Source organism: Vulpes lagopus, chromosome 23 (assembly GCF_018345385.1).
Source record: "Vulpes lagopus strain Blue_001 chromosome 23, ASM1834538v1, whole genome shotgun sequence".
NCBI classification, from domain to species: Eukaryota; Metazoa; Chordata; class Mammalia; order Carnivora; family Canidae; genus Vulpes; species Vulpes lagopus.
The window spans coordinates 20,147,949-20,163,902 of NC_054846.1; the positions used below are offsets into that span (position 1 = coordinate 20,147,949).

Sequence of the window (15,954 nt, forward strand, 5' to 3'; positions counted from 1 at the left end):
ATGCTGCTGCTCCTCCTAAATAACCTCCTCCTGTGTCCATGCATAAAACAGAACTAGTAAGCAAGGATTTACTTAAAGTTTTGTTTTAGTCCCCCCAATTCCTTCCTTTCCCAACTTATTTTTGCTTTTGTTGTTCTTTCCTTCTTGATAACTTCCCACTTTCCTAGAACACGGGAAACCAAGAGTTTTATCAGGGCAGCAATGACAAAATTAAGTTCATTTTAATATAGAGCCTAAAATAGGGGATCAGAGGTCATAAGCTGTTAACTCAACAAGACATAAGGAAATGCACCATGGCTTTACATCAACAGACCATGTGTTTGTTCAATTCGTAATATTCTTTTCTGTTAAGTGTGGGACATTAAAATTAAGCTCCTTTTAAGAAATACATTTACTTTACATTCCAAATAATTATTCTTAGGTTTCTTCACTGAAAACATAAAACGAATCAAAACGAAACTACTGGCTCATTTTTTTTTTTTAAGGTAATACTTTTCTACTCATGCAAATGTAGGGATGGAGAAAATTTAACCATAGGAAAAATATTAAAATATTTATTTTAATGGCTAACACACAGCTGACAGTCACAATGCTGTCTATACCTAGTGGCAAAAAATAATACTCTGAACTCTGGAGAATTTGGGTGAGGGAATGAGGAGCAGAGAGGAAGACAAAGCAAACCGTGTACTGGTATGGCAGAAACATTGGCTGGTGGCACTACCACTTCAGTTCTAATCCGCCTTCTAATCCCCCTTTTCAGGCTCTTGCGAGATTTCTCAATCTTAGCATCATGGGATGTCAAGCAGCATGCATCCCTGCCTTCTACCTACTAGATGCTGGTACAATCACTCTCACCCTGCCTCCCCAACTTGTGACAACCCAAAATTTCTCCAGACATTGGCAGATGAACCATGGCTCTACTCCTCTACACTTTTTCTCTCCTTTTCTCCTTGTAATCTAAGTGCCTCAGGCTTCACTACCTTTATATAGCTCCACTTCTAGACACTAAGACATAAGGAATTCACTGCTGATCTCTTCAAGAATGGAAAAGAGAAAGATGTCAAACATACATATCCTTTCTTCCTATCTCTTTTTCTCCTTGAACAAAAAAAAGCAAGAACAGGGGAGTCTAGGTGGCTCGACTGGTTTTAGATTTTGATTTTAACCCAAATTGTGATCTCAGAGTCCTGGGATTGAGCCCCACATCAGCTCCACGCTCATCAGGGAGTCTGCTTGAGATTCTCTCTCTCCCTCCCTCTGTCTCTGCCTGTTCTCCCTCTTGTGCACACACATGCTAATATAAATAATTCTTTCAAAAAAAAAAAGCAGGAACAAAACAATCAATCCTCAGAATTAACTGGTATGGCTTGAGCACCTACAACAGGTATCACACAGGGCCAAGTGCCTCTAGGTATAAAAGACACAGTTCATACCCACAATGAACTTTAATCAAAATGAAAAAAATTCACTCATCAAGTACCTATTGTGTGCCAAGCCAAAAGTTCTTAATGCTGATGTACATTAAACTTACCTATAATACTTTTATAAGAGCACCCCACCCACCATAACTCTTGAGTAGAATCCCCCCAGAGGCAGATCCATGGATTTCTGTGTTGGTTGTTCAAGTGATTCCGATGTGCAGACAAGGTGAGAATAATCGTGCTACCACACAGATCATAAGACACTGCCTGTGTACCCCCAAGTAATTCGGTCATAATAAAAGCTATTAAAACAAAAGCTAGACTAGACAAGCTAGTTTGTTCTGTTCCTCAAAGTTACAAGAGTTTTAGTATAAGTCTAACATTTATAACCACTGATTCCAACTTTATCAATGGTATAGGACATACCTATGAAGTGTTAATATGGACGCTTAAAAACTCCTGAAGGTCAGGAAGCAAGAGCTCTACCAATTGCATTAGCTTTCTTTCTTAATTCCTTGATTTTGAAAGGCTATCCCAATTATAGGAGAAATATCTTCAAACTAAGAATATGTAACATTAATAATGATGGCTTGTTACTTAACTTTCTTATTATTGTAGTCTCTTCTTACTGATAGACTGTTTCTTCCAGGCAGAAACTGACATACATTTCTCTATCCCTGCCCCTAAACCTAGCAGACACACAACAGGAGCAGGAGCATACAAATTACTTGCTGAATTGATTGATGTGGGCTTAACAAAAGGCAGGACCCCAGAGTGAGGATGCACCTTCTTAAAGGAGCCTTTCCTGGAATACAAATCAACATCACAGCCTGCACAATTTGACAAGACAAAACTCTTCAATGTTTAAATGCAAATAAATGCTATAAATACAGTTTGTGTGCCAATCATCTGAATGTTAATCAAGTTAATTTTGTTCACAGTTAACAGGAAAAACATTTAAAACCAATCAAACATTCCCCCAAGCTTGAACAAACTAAATGGAAATCCTGAGCACACAAACACAAACATAAGGAAAATAAAGAGGGTGTTATTAATCATGCCAGACTGTAAAGCCTGCAATGGGCAAAAAGCAAAACAGGAAGCTATAACAGATGAGATGGCAAGCCATATACAATCTGCCATCCTGGGTTCCAACAGAGACTAAGTGCTAACGCACCATGCACTGCATTTTATTCCCTTTCATGAAAAGCTACAGTGTCTGATAAAATTAAGACCCATTTTCAGGCGTTCATCCAACCTCTCTGGTTCAGCTTTTAAAGAGTCTGAGACTGACCAAGGCATATCAGTTCAGGGTTCCTACTCAGTCTCTCACTTAGAAAACGGAGAAGGGAAAAAAAAGAAAAGAGAAAAGAAAAAAAGAAAAGAGAAGAGAAAGAGAAAAAGAGAAAGAGAAAGAGAAAGAGAAAGAGAAAGAGAAAGAGAAAAAGAGAAAGAGAAGAGAAAAAGAATAAAGGAAGAAGAAAGGAAGAAAGGAAGAAAGAAAGAAAACGGAGGAGGTGGGTATGGGCCCAAGTCATAAGCGTGTAAATGAGATTTAAAGGTGTTTCCCTCCCCGGAGACAGAACATAAAGACTCCTAACTCGGGGAAACGAACTAGGGGTGGTGGAAGGGGAGGAGGGCGGGTGTTGGAGGGGAATGGGTGACGGGCACTGAGGTGGACACTTGACGGGATGAGCACTGGGTGTTTTTCTGTATGTTGGTAAATTGAACACCAATAAAAGTTAATTAAAAAAAAAAATCTTTAAATATAAAAAAAATAAAAATAAAAAAAAATAAAGGTGTTTCCCTCCCCTCTCCCAACTTTAAAATATTCATAGATCATCTAAGGGGTACCTGGCTGGCTCATTTGGTAGAACATGCAACTCTTGATCTTGAGATCGTGAGTTCGAGCCCTACACTAGGTACAGAGATTGCTTTAAAAAAAAAAGTCTAAAAGAAAGGAGATGGTGAGGCAGAAAATGCTGATGAATAGTTCTACTCTAACAGCTAGGTAAGAACTCAATTAATGCTGAGGTAAGACTAAGTATACTTCAGTCAGGAATGGATCTCACCCACAAGCAGCAGATGTTTTCCTTACAGGCAACATACCAAAAGCCTTTTATATACACTTATGATCATTGTTATCCTTCAGAGAAAATCTGGGAAATTAAATGCCAATGCCTAACTCTTTAAATTCTTTTCATTTTATAAGAACTTCTACTACATGAGAGGACTTTTCTCATTTTGATACCACCTTATAAACTAATTCATTTCAACAATCAAAACCATATTCCAAGACCACTACATGTCTCCTATGAATAAGAAAATGCCACTATAAATAGAATCTAATGCTGCAACTCAGGTAGGAGAGAAAGAGGCCCTGAAATGTGCTCTACGAAGCACTGGTGTCTCCAAGGTGCATCAATCATGTCAGTGGATTAAAAAACTGCATATAACTGATAACCCCTAATGGGCTGGGAACACCTCACATTATTCCAAGACCCTGACCCCAAAATCATATATGGAAAGGAGCAGTGTATTATTAAGGAATAAGAGGGAGAAGGCCTGTCTCTTATAACTCTGGCTCATATATATGGTGTACCTCCTAGTAATTTTGCTTTGGCAGCTGGGAAATTTGGGCTTCAATGAAAAAAAAAAAAAAACAGTTTTCCCAGGCCGATACTTCCTGGCACACAAAGAATAACTCAATAAAGTAAAAGAGATATCATCCTTACTCCAGTGAAGAATCTGATCAGGACACAGGAGAACCTTTTTTTAATAGTAGTTATCATCATTTCATGTATGTTTTAAATTATTTGTTCATGTCCTTCACCAATTTCATTTTTTAGGGGTGGTGATTGATTTTTAGAAGTTTCTTAAATAGAACAGAAACTTGCTGCAAATATGTCACCTAAAAAGTTGTATTTATGAGTCCATGTTTGGTTGTTTGTATTTGGCCACATAATTGCTGTCAAATCTATAAAATTTTCCTTTATTGTTTCTGCCTTCCACATTTAAAAGGGCTCTATAGCTGGCTATTAATTACCCTCTCCTGTCTCTTGATAAAATGGCATGAATCAATCTCCCCCTTTCCTTCTGACACTATGATAAGAATCCATGCCAGAATCGTTCTACACTGAGCACAGTGTATTACTCCACTAGAAAAAAAAAATGTAACACTAATGAATGCTATAAAAAAAAAAAAACCACAGATAAATTTGAATACTTATCTTTAAAAGCTCTGGGCAATTTAAGTAACTTCTTTAAATCATTAAGCAGCATTCTTCTCTTAGTTCAATTACCATATTTTTCTCAAAAACCTTTATCTACAATTATCAGGGAAATGCTCCATCTACAAATTCCCAAACTTGATATTTCAAATTTCATTACCAGGATTCCCATTGCTTAACTCTTCTCAATTCATTTAAGTCCATTAGACTCCTTATAACCTGTGACCCTTAATCTAGATTGGATTCAATACGGCTCTTATTAACATTCTAGATTCTAAAGTCACATTAATTTTTACAAACAGCTAACGTTGGGCAGCACGGGTGGCTCAGCGGTTTAGCACCGCCTACAGCCCAGGGCGTGATCCTGGAGACCCGGGATCGAGTCCCACGTCAGGCTCCCTGCATGGAGCCTGCTTCTCCCTCTGCCTGTGTCTCTGCTTCTGTCTCTGTCTCTCTCTCTCTCGATTAAATAAATAAAACCTTAAAAAAACAAAAAAAAAAGCTAACATTTTCTGAATGCTTATAATACACCAAATCCTACACTGACATAAATGCACCTCCCCTCTCTCCCTTTTGATCACCTCTGAAACCAGGAACTATACAATTGATGGCTAAGTCATATCTAATTGACAGGGTTTTTTTTCCCCTCAAGTAGTACATGAAATAGTGCGATGAAATAATTAGCATCTTAGATTAGATGAAATATGAAAGTATAACTCATTTCATCTTCCTATCAATCCTGAGGCTGATACTATTATATCTCTATTTTTCAGATGAGGACAAGCGAGGTACCAAAGCGAATGATAGCTTCAGCTTCCCCCAAAGCTATAAAAAGCAAGTAAGTCTTCAGGCTTAGACTGAAATCCAGCCAATCTGACTCTAGAGCCTCGTCTCTTAACTGATTTCTATGGCTAGGCCAGAATCCTCTTTGCCAACATTTCTCTCCTATCTAACTATCAGGCCATCAAGTTACCCCAGAAAGTAACAATAACCTAGTTCACAGCCACATCAAACTTCCCACCAGGCTTTGCCCTTGCTGCTTAGACTTTGAATTTTCCAGATTCCCTGGCACACTACCTACAACGGTTCTTTCGAAACTTCTGCATTATTCTTCCAGTACCATTTGCTAAGTCGTCCACCTCACCATGCCGGTGAAGGGGCTCGCCTCCCACACCACTAGGAAAGTCAGGGCAAGCTGGCACACACTCCATCATCTCCTTTCTTCTAACTCAGACTCCATTCTGCTTCTTTCTCAGACAACTCTCCCTCCTTACCGTGGTTAATATTTTGTCACCTGTGCTTCAGATCACTAATTCCATCATCTTTAATTGCTCTCTGTCCATTAACTTCTTTGCTTCAACTTCGGAATCAACGCAATGGCATCTATTCTGAAATATAAGTCACGCATGCAAGGGCTTTTGAGAATCTACTTCTCATTTGTTAATATGTTCTGCATCTCTTCATACCTCCATTCACTTCATTACCCTGACCTTTTCTCCTTTGCCATAAACCATACAACATTTTCCCACTCTGTACCTCCTTCTGGAATCTCTCTTCTCTAGACTTTTTGGGTTTGCTGCTCCTCTGACCCCACATCCTTCTTCCAGTTTCTTCTTCCAACCACTTCAAACACGCCTCTTCCTTCTACTAATTCCCAATTGTGGACTTAAGACTCAACCCACCAGCTCTTTCTTTTCCATGGTGTCCTCAGAATACGTATCCATTCTTAGTGGTTTAACCATCATTTCCAGGAGAGGACTCCTAAGAATCTACATGTGAAGTGAAGCTCTAAGCCCTTCCCGAAGCTTTGGTTATAGATCTCCAACTGGCCTAGAGGATGTTTGTACTTAGATATCCCACCTTAATTTGACATTCAATCTCTATTCCTTCCACAACCAGTTCTTCCTTATTCTTATGAAAAGACTTTATTAGGGCACCTGGGAGGCTCAGTTAAAAAAAGACTTAACATTAATTTTCTAGTCACTCTGATTAGAAACAAGAATACTCTCTGATACCTCTCTCCCATTACTCTATAGCCAAATAATCACCAACTGTTTTTTTGCTCACAAAACCCATCTCATACCACATAGGTAACTAAATAGCTTTCCTATTATTCTCCTGGCATCCAGGCCCTACTTTCTCCAATCCTCACTGCACGTTCCCCTTCATTGACTTCCCAATGCTTTCTTATTCTGGCCCTGTACTCAAATTCTCACCCCAACTTAACCTTTCTGAATGTGTCTTCCACCTCAGCATACTGAGCCCCATCGGGAATAGCCCTTGTGGTGAGGCAGGGCTGCTCACTAGCCACTAGATCTGTGCTGTCCAACAGGATAGCCACAGGATAAACAGTTTGTTATGTTTAAATATAACATAATAAAAATTTAAAAATGCAACTCCCTTCAGTTGCACTGGCCACATTTTAAGTGCCACTATGGCTAGCAGCTATTATACTGGACAGTGTAGATAGCAAACATCTCCATCACTGCAGAAAGTTCTGCTGGGACAGTCCTGCTGTAGAAATCCTCAGCACTCATGCTTAGCCTCCCTGGTCTCCCGTATCACTGCGCTACCTAGGATGTTTCTCCCTCCTACCTATGCCAATCTACATGTCCTTCCATACCACAATGGCCTCGTGTGAGTTGTTTGTCCAACTTTCTCCTACATTATCTTGTAACAACTCTTACAATGTTGTTTTATTCAATTTTTCATTTTTGTGTGTCTTCTAATTATTGAGCCACTCAGAACTAACAAATATTCAAGGGAATAAATGAAGTGTATACTCACTATAATACTGCATCAAAATTATCAAATTAATGGTATATGTAATACCCCTCCTTCCATCAAAAAAGATGTTTTCTTTCAATCTAAGCAAATAAAATATGCATTTAGCTAACTATACTTAATTCCTAATTATAATACTTAAAAGATAATTAGTTCCCCTCCTTTTTTTTTTTGCTTGTGGTGTTTGAAACCAAAAGAAAAAAACCTTAAAGGTCTGAAATACTTCCACTTTGCGTAAGTACACCGCAAAGAAACCACAAAAGATAGACAAGGAAAGGAAAATGATTGAACAGTTTAAGTAACTATACCCTAACCATCTGAGATTATAGGAAAAAAATATAGTACAGCTAACCTAAAATTAAGGAGAAACTACAAATAAAGCATTTAAAAATTATGTATATAAATATATTTTTGAATCAATAGCTAGACCCCTCTATCCTCCTTTTTGTAAATATGACATAGTAAATACTTATTTATATTCTGAGCTCAACAGCATATAGATACATAATTAACTGCTGTACATATGTGTTCTTTCTTTAAATTCAGGATTATTGTCTAAAGAAAATTAGTTAAGAAACCAATCTACCACACCATGGACCTGGGATCTTAACAAGGGAACAAAGCTCCTGATCTGAATACTAGAACTGAGCAGGGATTCAGGGGAAATGGCCAGGTAAGGATTCCCTCAAACCTTCAAAAGTTGGATGCTTTATTTTCAAGAGGGAGTCTTGACAGGAGTTCTGATTTGAGCTTCTAACAAAAACTGTAAAGATGTAAAATTGCTCAAATACTGCAGTTCCCAGCACCTTCCTTGAACTCTGATGTGATCACTGGAGTTGAACTATTTATGAAAGTCTTGACATTTTCTGTCTAAAAAATAGCCTCTTTTACATAAACGAATGTTCTACAGACCTGTTCATTTCTGCTAATCAGCCAGCAATTAGCTGTAAATGTTACTTTTTCAACTGACAGGACTTGTTGTACATCTCTAAAATTGACTCCATCTTAATAATGCATACCAAAATGAAAATTTTAATTTAGATTTTAAGCTACATTCATGCTACTTCGCTTTGCCTTTTTTTTTTTTTTTTTTTTTTTTAAAGAAGTTCCTCCGGACTGTAAAAAATATTTCAGGTGTTTTTGCTGCAAATCAGGTGACAAATCACCACTATCTGCACTGCCAGGTAATAGCAGAAAAGGAATATAAAGAGCCAAGAGGTTTAAGTTTGGAGGCAAAAGGTGATGCCCCTATTTGTTATCAAAGCATCCCCTGCTAATCTCAGTACAAAAAGTAAAACCAGAGCTCCCCAGTTGTTGAACACAACAAAGTGCTGGGAGAGTGGCATGCCTGGAGAGGACATGGAAGCTCTTTGTCCCTTCCTCTGTATCTTGCCCTGTGCACTTCTTCCATCTGGCTATTCCTGAGTTGAATCCTTTATAATAAACCAGTAGTCTGCTAGAGAAAGAGAGAAAGAAAAAAGAACAGTAAAACCACACTTAAAAGTACCATTACAGAGGACACTTCATCAGTCTCATTTTATGATTTAACATCAAATTCCTCTACCCTCTGCATGTAAATTATCCTTCTCCTCAGACCTTTCCAATTCTCTCCCTAGTATCTACTGGCTGCTTCCTTAAATACTCCAAACTTTAGCTTTTGGTTAAGAATGGGATTTCTTTTTGAGAGTCAAGAGAGAAAATTCATATAGCAGAACTGCCTGATTTAATGTGATCTTTGTACAATCTTGGATCTCCCATTTTCTAGAAAGGTCCCACTGATTACATGAGACACAGAAATTTTCTTTTCCATCTCTAAAATGAAAAAAAAAAGTCAATTTTAATCTGTAAAAAACATCTCTTGGAGGTGGTCAGACTTGATTCCTATTCATCTAAATGGTTAGGTACACAGAAGTCAATACCATGCCAAAAATTCTTTCCTCCCCTCCCCAAATTACGCTGGATATGCTCAGACCAAAGCCTTAGGAACAGAGTGAGTATAACAGGAAAGGTTAAACAAATGAGAACTCAACAACAATAAGAGTGATCCGGGTTCTGGCTTTCTCTCTTCTTGTTACTTAGGTGGGTGACTCTAGGCCAATCAGCAATCTTCTCTGGGCCTCAGATTGCTCAACTTGATGTGAACTAACGGGATTAGGAAATCTTCAAAGCAGCTTTTAACACTAAATATCTCTATTCTCTACAAAGGAAATTACACTCTCAATGTTTATGAATGCACTTGGCAAGGCTGCCCATGGATGTCCTTCACCTGAAATATCATGCAACTTGGGTACTTGTGTATACAAGCTCACCAGGGAATATAAACATCTTTGGATTGGAGGATGGGAATGACCAGATATTGGATCCATGGTTTCATCAGATTCTTAAACAGCCTGACCAAAAAAAGAGTAACTGCAAGACTACACAAAAGTAGAGATTAAATGTGGAAAAAAATTTCCATGATTTGCCATGAACTGTTTTCATCTCAAAGTACAGTGTTCAGCAGCTAAGAGAAGACTAATTTTGATGAGATAAACTGTACTACTAGAACTTTTCACTACCATCAGCTTGTAATATCACAAGAAACACACAAGGGAAAGTGGCAGGAATTATTCAGAAAAGCAGAGATGAATATAATTCAGCTTTGAAATGCATTACTTTTTTGTCAGATTTATTCTTCTAATTATGTTCTGCTTAGATACTGTATAATGTAAACATTATGTTTTTTCTTAAGCACGCAAAATAAGACAACACAAGAAGACAGCCTAGAAAAGCACAACAGAGGGCAGATTTGTCTAAAAACCTAAAAAATGTCTATACTGGAATGGTAAAGCCCAGAACAATGAATATTGGAATATTCTAGACAGAATATACATATAAATATACATTTAAAAAATATATATACATACATAGTTAAAAGTGAGGTTCTAGAGTCAAATTGTCTGTCATATCCCAGGTAAGATTATAAATCATAATCACTCACTAGTTATATGGCCTGAGGCAAGACACTGAATCATTCTGAACTCAAATTTCTTTGCCTGTAAAATGTGATAACAGTACTTAGGTAAGTTTTGGGGCTTAAAAAAGGTATGAGCATGGTATCGACTTTTGTGTACCTAACCATTATGATAAATATGATCCAGAGAAAAATCAACCTCATTTCATCCCGTACTTCAATTATCATTTCCAAACTTTCTTTTTTGAAAGATTCATTTATTTATTTATGATAGACATAGAGAGAGAGAAAGAGGCAGAGACACAGGAGGAGGGAGAAGTAGATTCCATGCCGGGAGCCCGACGTGGGACTCGATCCCAGGACTCCAGGATCGCGCCCTGGGCCAAAGGCAGGGGCTAAACCGCTGAGCCACCCAGGGATCCCCTCCAAATTGTTTTTTATTTTATCAAGAGCAAGTAGTAGGTGGAAAAATTAATGATACATCTCCTTTTCCTGACCCCACAAGCTCATTAGAAGTAGTAAGCAGAGAAGTAGCTGAAAGAGTAGAAAGGAAAAGAAGTAAAAGTCCTAGAGCAGCCCTGTCCAGCAGACCCTTCTGTGATAACGGAAATGTTCCACATACATTGTCCAATATGGTAGCCCCAAGCCACATGTGGCTAGTTCTACTGAGAAAATAAATTTTAATTTTACTAACATTTAAATACTGATATATAGCTATAGCTGTTTTATTGGATAGTACCTCCCCAGATGACCCATAAACTGAATAAAGATTGCCAGAAATTTCAACAAAAAACAAGAGTCTTCTTTTCCTAAATTGTTCCTATGTTCAATTCAAATATCTTTGCTTTCAGTGGAGACCTGGTAACTGTGGCTAGTTAAGAAAAAACATGCCAACTGATACATCAATACAGTGCAACTCAGTGCTAATGACAGGACCAGAGATAAGAAGAATGTGGTCCTCTGATACTTTAGAAAGTCCCTAAGACCACGTTAAATTCAAGCTCATATGAAGCCTGGTTCACTATAAGAGCTGCAAAAGTTCTTATCAGAACCCCCAATGCATCTGTTTCTCCACTACCAAACGTAAAGCTAGACAATGCAGATTGAACATCCTTTCATTTATTTTAAATTTCTTCAGAAATTCAGAGTTCTGTAAGCCTTTCCCTCTTTCAGAAACACTTGGGTTCCTGGTCAGCTCAGCCTTTCCACTATAAACAAAATCCATGTACCACCCATATCTGAAGCATAACGCCAGACTCCTGCTTAGCTGCCCCTGTAATATGGTTTAATTATGATGACTGAACTAATAGGCTGACATCATAGACTTTTACAGGCTGACCCCATGTCATCCTGATGTATCATTTTGCACCAGTTCAGTGCTGTAAATCAATTTAAGATCTCAAGCAGGTTGAAAAGGCTGGTAATGATGCTTTCTCTGCTGTCTCTGGAGACTCTACATTATACACAACTTACATTATTTATAAAGCCTCAATGATGCCTCCATTAGCCTTGTAAGACTACACAAATGAGATCTTTTATACACACACAACTTGGCCTTGATTATGTAGGTGACTACAGCTTAAACATAGTCATCTAATTACACCCCAGTTTCTTCTTTTTCTTATCTAACCAAGTCATTAAATTTTATCTTTAGCCCAGAATTACTATAAATCAGAATCACAAACTGAAATTTAGTTTTTAACTAACAAATGTATGGGGGTGGGGGGGGGAATGAGACTGACATAATGCTTCAATGAATTTCGTAGGGAAAAATCTACTTAAATTCCAAGAATGTAAGAGGTTAACATTTTCAAATACCTATAAAATGGTCATTTCTCTAAAATGCAAAGGTCATCCACTCTTCAAGGGTATAAAACCAATGGATACTGCAAAAAGGAAAAACGTATTTGGTTACATACCTATGGTCGGAGGGGTCAAAACTAAATCAAGGACAAATCCCTACACTCAGAAGAAACCCGATCTTGTCTGGATCCTCCAGAGGCTCTGGCATCACCCACTTCTAGAAAATCATCTCTCACGACCCTGGTTACAGTTTCCTAAGAATTGCAGTATCACACAAATGTACACCACCTGCAGAGAAATATCAAGTAACTGCAAATGGGAAAGAGAGAGGGAGTACGACAACCACCTTAATCATTTCAGCATAGGTAGGCCTGGCACCTACATCAGAAGAACACTGATGCGAAATATTTATACTACTTGAAAATGCTGGGTCCCTGAACATGGGTCCTGTCACTACCTTTTTTTTTTTTTTTTTTGAAACAGTGGTTCCAATACAGCTCACATACTTCCAATAAAACGTAAAGTGGTAATTATAAACAACATGAAAAGTCAATAGGGGCCGAGAACAGTTTTCTTATTGTGTTACTGAACCTAAGCATGTTATCACCACGGGCAAGGAGAGCAAGAAATGCTCTGAAACGAAGGCATTCTGAGATTTAGGTGCTAGGAGTTCCAGCAACAGGATGACAGAGTGACATCATGCAACTTCTGTATCATTCCACATGCTTTGAAACTTCGGATACAATGGAAAAGAAGAGAACAGGAAGGGAAGAGGGGGAGGGAAGGCCGGTTGCCACAGCACTCACGAAAACGATGCTTTTCTCAAGAAGATGGTTCTGAGACGTGCCTCGATTTTCAGAAGGGAAGCGTCTCACGGGCTGTCTTGCACAGTAGATGGGAAAATCGCATGAGCCTCAAAATAAACAAAAGCCGCAGCTACTGTAGTTGTGGGATCCGGCAGGCGTTGGTTCCTCCTCCCTTCCTAAAGCGCATCAAGGAAACGTTCTCCCTTTAAGCCTTCGTGTGTATGAAGCAACTAGAAAAACAAGCCCACGTCGGTCTCGCTCACACCCACTCCCCCCACCGTCCTCCAGCAACCAGCCCGAGAAACACTAACAAAGGCGGCGAGCGGAGTAAATGAACAGTTGTTCAACAGCGAACTCACAAATACACATGCAGTGAGGCAATCGGATCCGGTAAAGGGAAAGGAATGAGACGACTCCTGGAGGCGCACGGGGTGTAGGCGGAAGAGAGGAGGGGAAAAAAAAAAAAAAAAAAAAAAAACGCGCCGCCGCCAAGCCTTTGAATAAATTAGAGGGAATTTCGGTGCGAACTTTCCTTGACCTCGACCCCCAAGAGGCTCGCTGGGGCAGGGAAAGGACCCGGTGCGGGATGCGGAGGCGCGCGGGCCCCCGGGGGCCCCTGGACCGGCCCCGCTCGGCCGGCGCCGACCGCGCAGAGGGCAGCGCCCCGCGGCCGCCCCCCCAGCCGCCCCCCAGCTCCCGCAAGGGTCGCCCGGGCCGGCGGGACACAATGGGGCCGCGGGCGGCGCGCACGGGCCTCGGCCCGGCTGCGGAAAGGGAAAGAGATCGCGGAGCGGGCGGAGGGAAGAGGGCGGGAGCGCAGGTCCCGCGGCGGCCGGCGCCGGGGAGAGGCTCGGGCGGAGGAGCGCGGCTTCCCCACCGCAGAGCCAACAAAGACGCGAGGAGGACGGCGCCGAGCCCCGCCTGGCCGGCTGGGCGCCTCGGCAGGAGGCGGTGGCAGGTCCGCTCCTCGGAGCGGCCGGGAGGCGCCATCATGGGGGGGGCCGGTCCGCCCCACGCGGGGAAGAGCCCCCTGCCCGCCGCGGCCCGCGTCACCGGCCCCGCGTAGCCGCGGCAGCCCGCGGGCCCGCGCTCACCCCACGGGAGGCGGCGGCGGCGCTGCAAAGCGCTGGGCGCCGAAGGAGGGCGGGGACGCGGCCAAGGAGAAAGTTGGGTTCGGGTCTGTTTCGTTTTACCGGGTTGGCGGCGCGCCCGTCCGCGCGGGCGCACGAGGGGCCGGACGAGCGGGGTCCCGCGGCCCCGGTCCGGCCGGCGGGGCGCTGCGCTCGCAGGGTGCCTCCCCGCGCCTCGGCCCGGGCTCGGCCGCTCGGCCTCTGCTTCCTCCGCCCGCCCGCCCGCCCGCCCGCTCGCTCCCGGAGCCTGGATTGATCTGGTCGCGCTGGCGTCAGGGAGTCGGAGCCGCCCAGCCTCCACTCCGCGGCTGCCAACAGCCGGCGCACTCGCCCGCCCGCCCGCACGCTCGCTCGCTCGCCTGCTCACACGCGCACCCGCGCGCCGCCGCCGCCGCCGCCGCCGCCGCCGCCGCCGCCGCCGCGCGACCAGGGATCCTCTCCAAATTCCCGGCCGCTTAGCGCGAGCGCGGGGCCGCGGGGCCGCGGGGCCGGCCACCTCCCTGCTCCCGCCTCCCCCAGCCCGCCCCCGGCCCCACGCCCCGTTTACTCCAAGGAGAAGAACCCAGCCTTCTGGCCCCTGCTTCCTGGAGTCCCGGCGGAGCGGACGCGCTGCGTTATCCTCCCGTGAAGTTCGACGTTTAGTCTTTTTTAGTTTCTGAACGACTCATCGGCCGTCTGCCGCGCCCTCCGAACGCCACCAGCGCACCCGCGGAGCGCAGCTCCGACCATTCTCTTTCTCTGACCTCTTCTTTCATGTCCAGTTTCCATTGCCCTTCACTTCTGCATGCCCCAGAAGTTGCACGGACCCAGAATCGGACAGCCTAGTGCTACCGCATGTGCTTACACCCGCATCAATGTTTCGTGTTTTGGGCCAGTTCAGTGTGTGATGCCTTGAGTGGGTAACGTGGTTGTTCTAAGTAATGGCAGATGCCACAATGGAACTCGACTTTTGGTCCAATTTCTATCATCTTTTTATATGACACCAACCCCCTAAAATAAAAACAGGCTGGCTCGCATCTAACCTGATCTGCATCGACATCGAACATATCTTTTGTAAGAATTAATTTTTCCCTTGGCTAGCTCTCTGGAAGCTGGCATGAAATCTTGGATAATTACCATAATGTTGAGTTATGTTTAGAGAGGAATAATTACTCTGAGGAATAAATTTCTCACGAACTCAAAGAACCATTACCACCAATATAAAGAAAATACCAAAGACCGAAGTCAGTTAATGGTACTCTCCAATTGTTCATGCACCTTTACGTGTCCACATTCTATTTTAAATTCATAGTTCTTAATTTATTTCTGCATTCCATGTTTAATTATTCAAAGGAAATGCAACAAGCCCCATAAGACATACAACACTTTGTAAATTATAGATCAGAATATCTCAGTTCATCTCTTTGTTAAGCTAGTTGAGCACTTACCGGTCAAGTCTTGGGCCTCATCTTATTTTCCCTAAAAGCAGCATTTGACACAGTTCATCATTCTCTGCTCCTTGAGACAACAGCTGGCCTGAGCCTTGTGAAATGCCACTCAGATCAGGTCACTCCTCTGCTCAAAACCCTTCCCTGATAAATAGAATGTGCTGTATACACAATGGAACATTATTCAGTCATTAACAAGAATGAGATACTGACACATGCTGCATGAATGAACCTGGAAAATATTGTATCACATGAAAGAGGCCAGATACAAAGCCCACATATTTGATTCATATTGAAATACCCAGAATTGGCCCATCTGTACAGACAGGAAGTAGAATGGTGGTTGCCTATGTTTGGGAGGACAGGGAGATCGAGGAAGAGCGATAGCTAAAGGTTATCG

At 42.1% G+C, this 15,954-nt stretch overlaps 1 protein-coding gene across 6 annotated transcripts in view; it reads right to left on the reverse strand.

Annotated features, from left to right (window-relative positions):
* Positions 1-14,327, reverse strand: part of SMAD1 (SMAD family member 1) — a 76,946-nt gene extending 62,619 nt beyond the window's left edge. For 2 of the 6 annotated variants that reach the window (XM_041738273.1, XM_041738276.1), the window contains exons 1-3: positions 14,191-14,327; positions 12,998-13,227; positions 12,308-12,479 (exon numbers count right to left, since the gene is read on the reverse strand). The gene's annotated coding sequence lies outside the window, so the exon portion shown is untranslated. Of the gene's footprint in view, positions 1-12,307; positions 12,480-12,997; positions 13,228-13,356; positions 13,438-14,190 lie in introns of those variants that run through there. The other 4 variants (XM_041738275.1, XM_041738271.1, XM_041738274.1 and 1 more) reach the window with 4 other exon arrangements.
* Between the last annotated feature and the right edge of the window lie 1,627 nt (positions 14,328-15,954).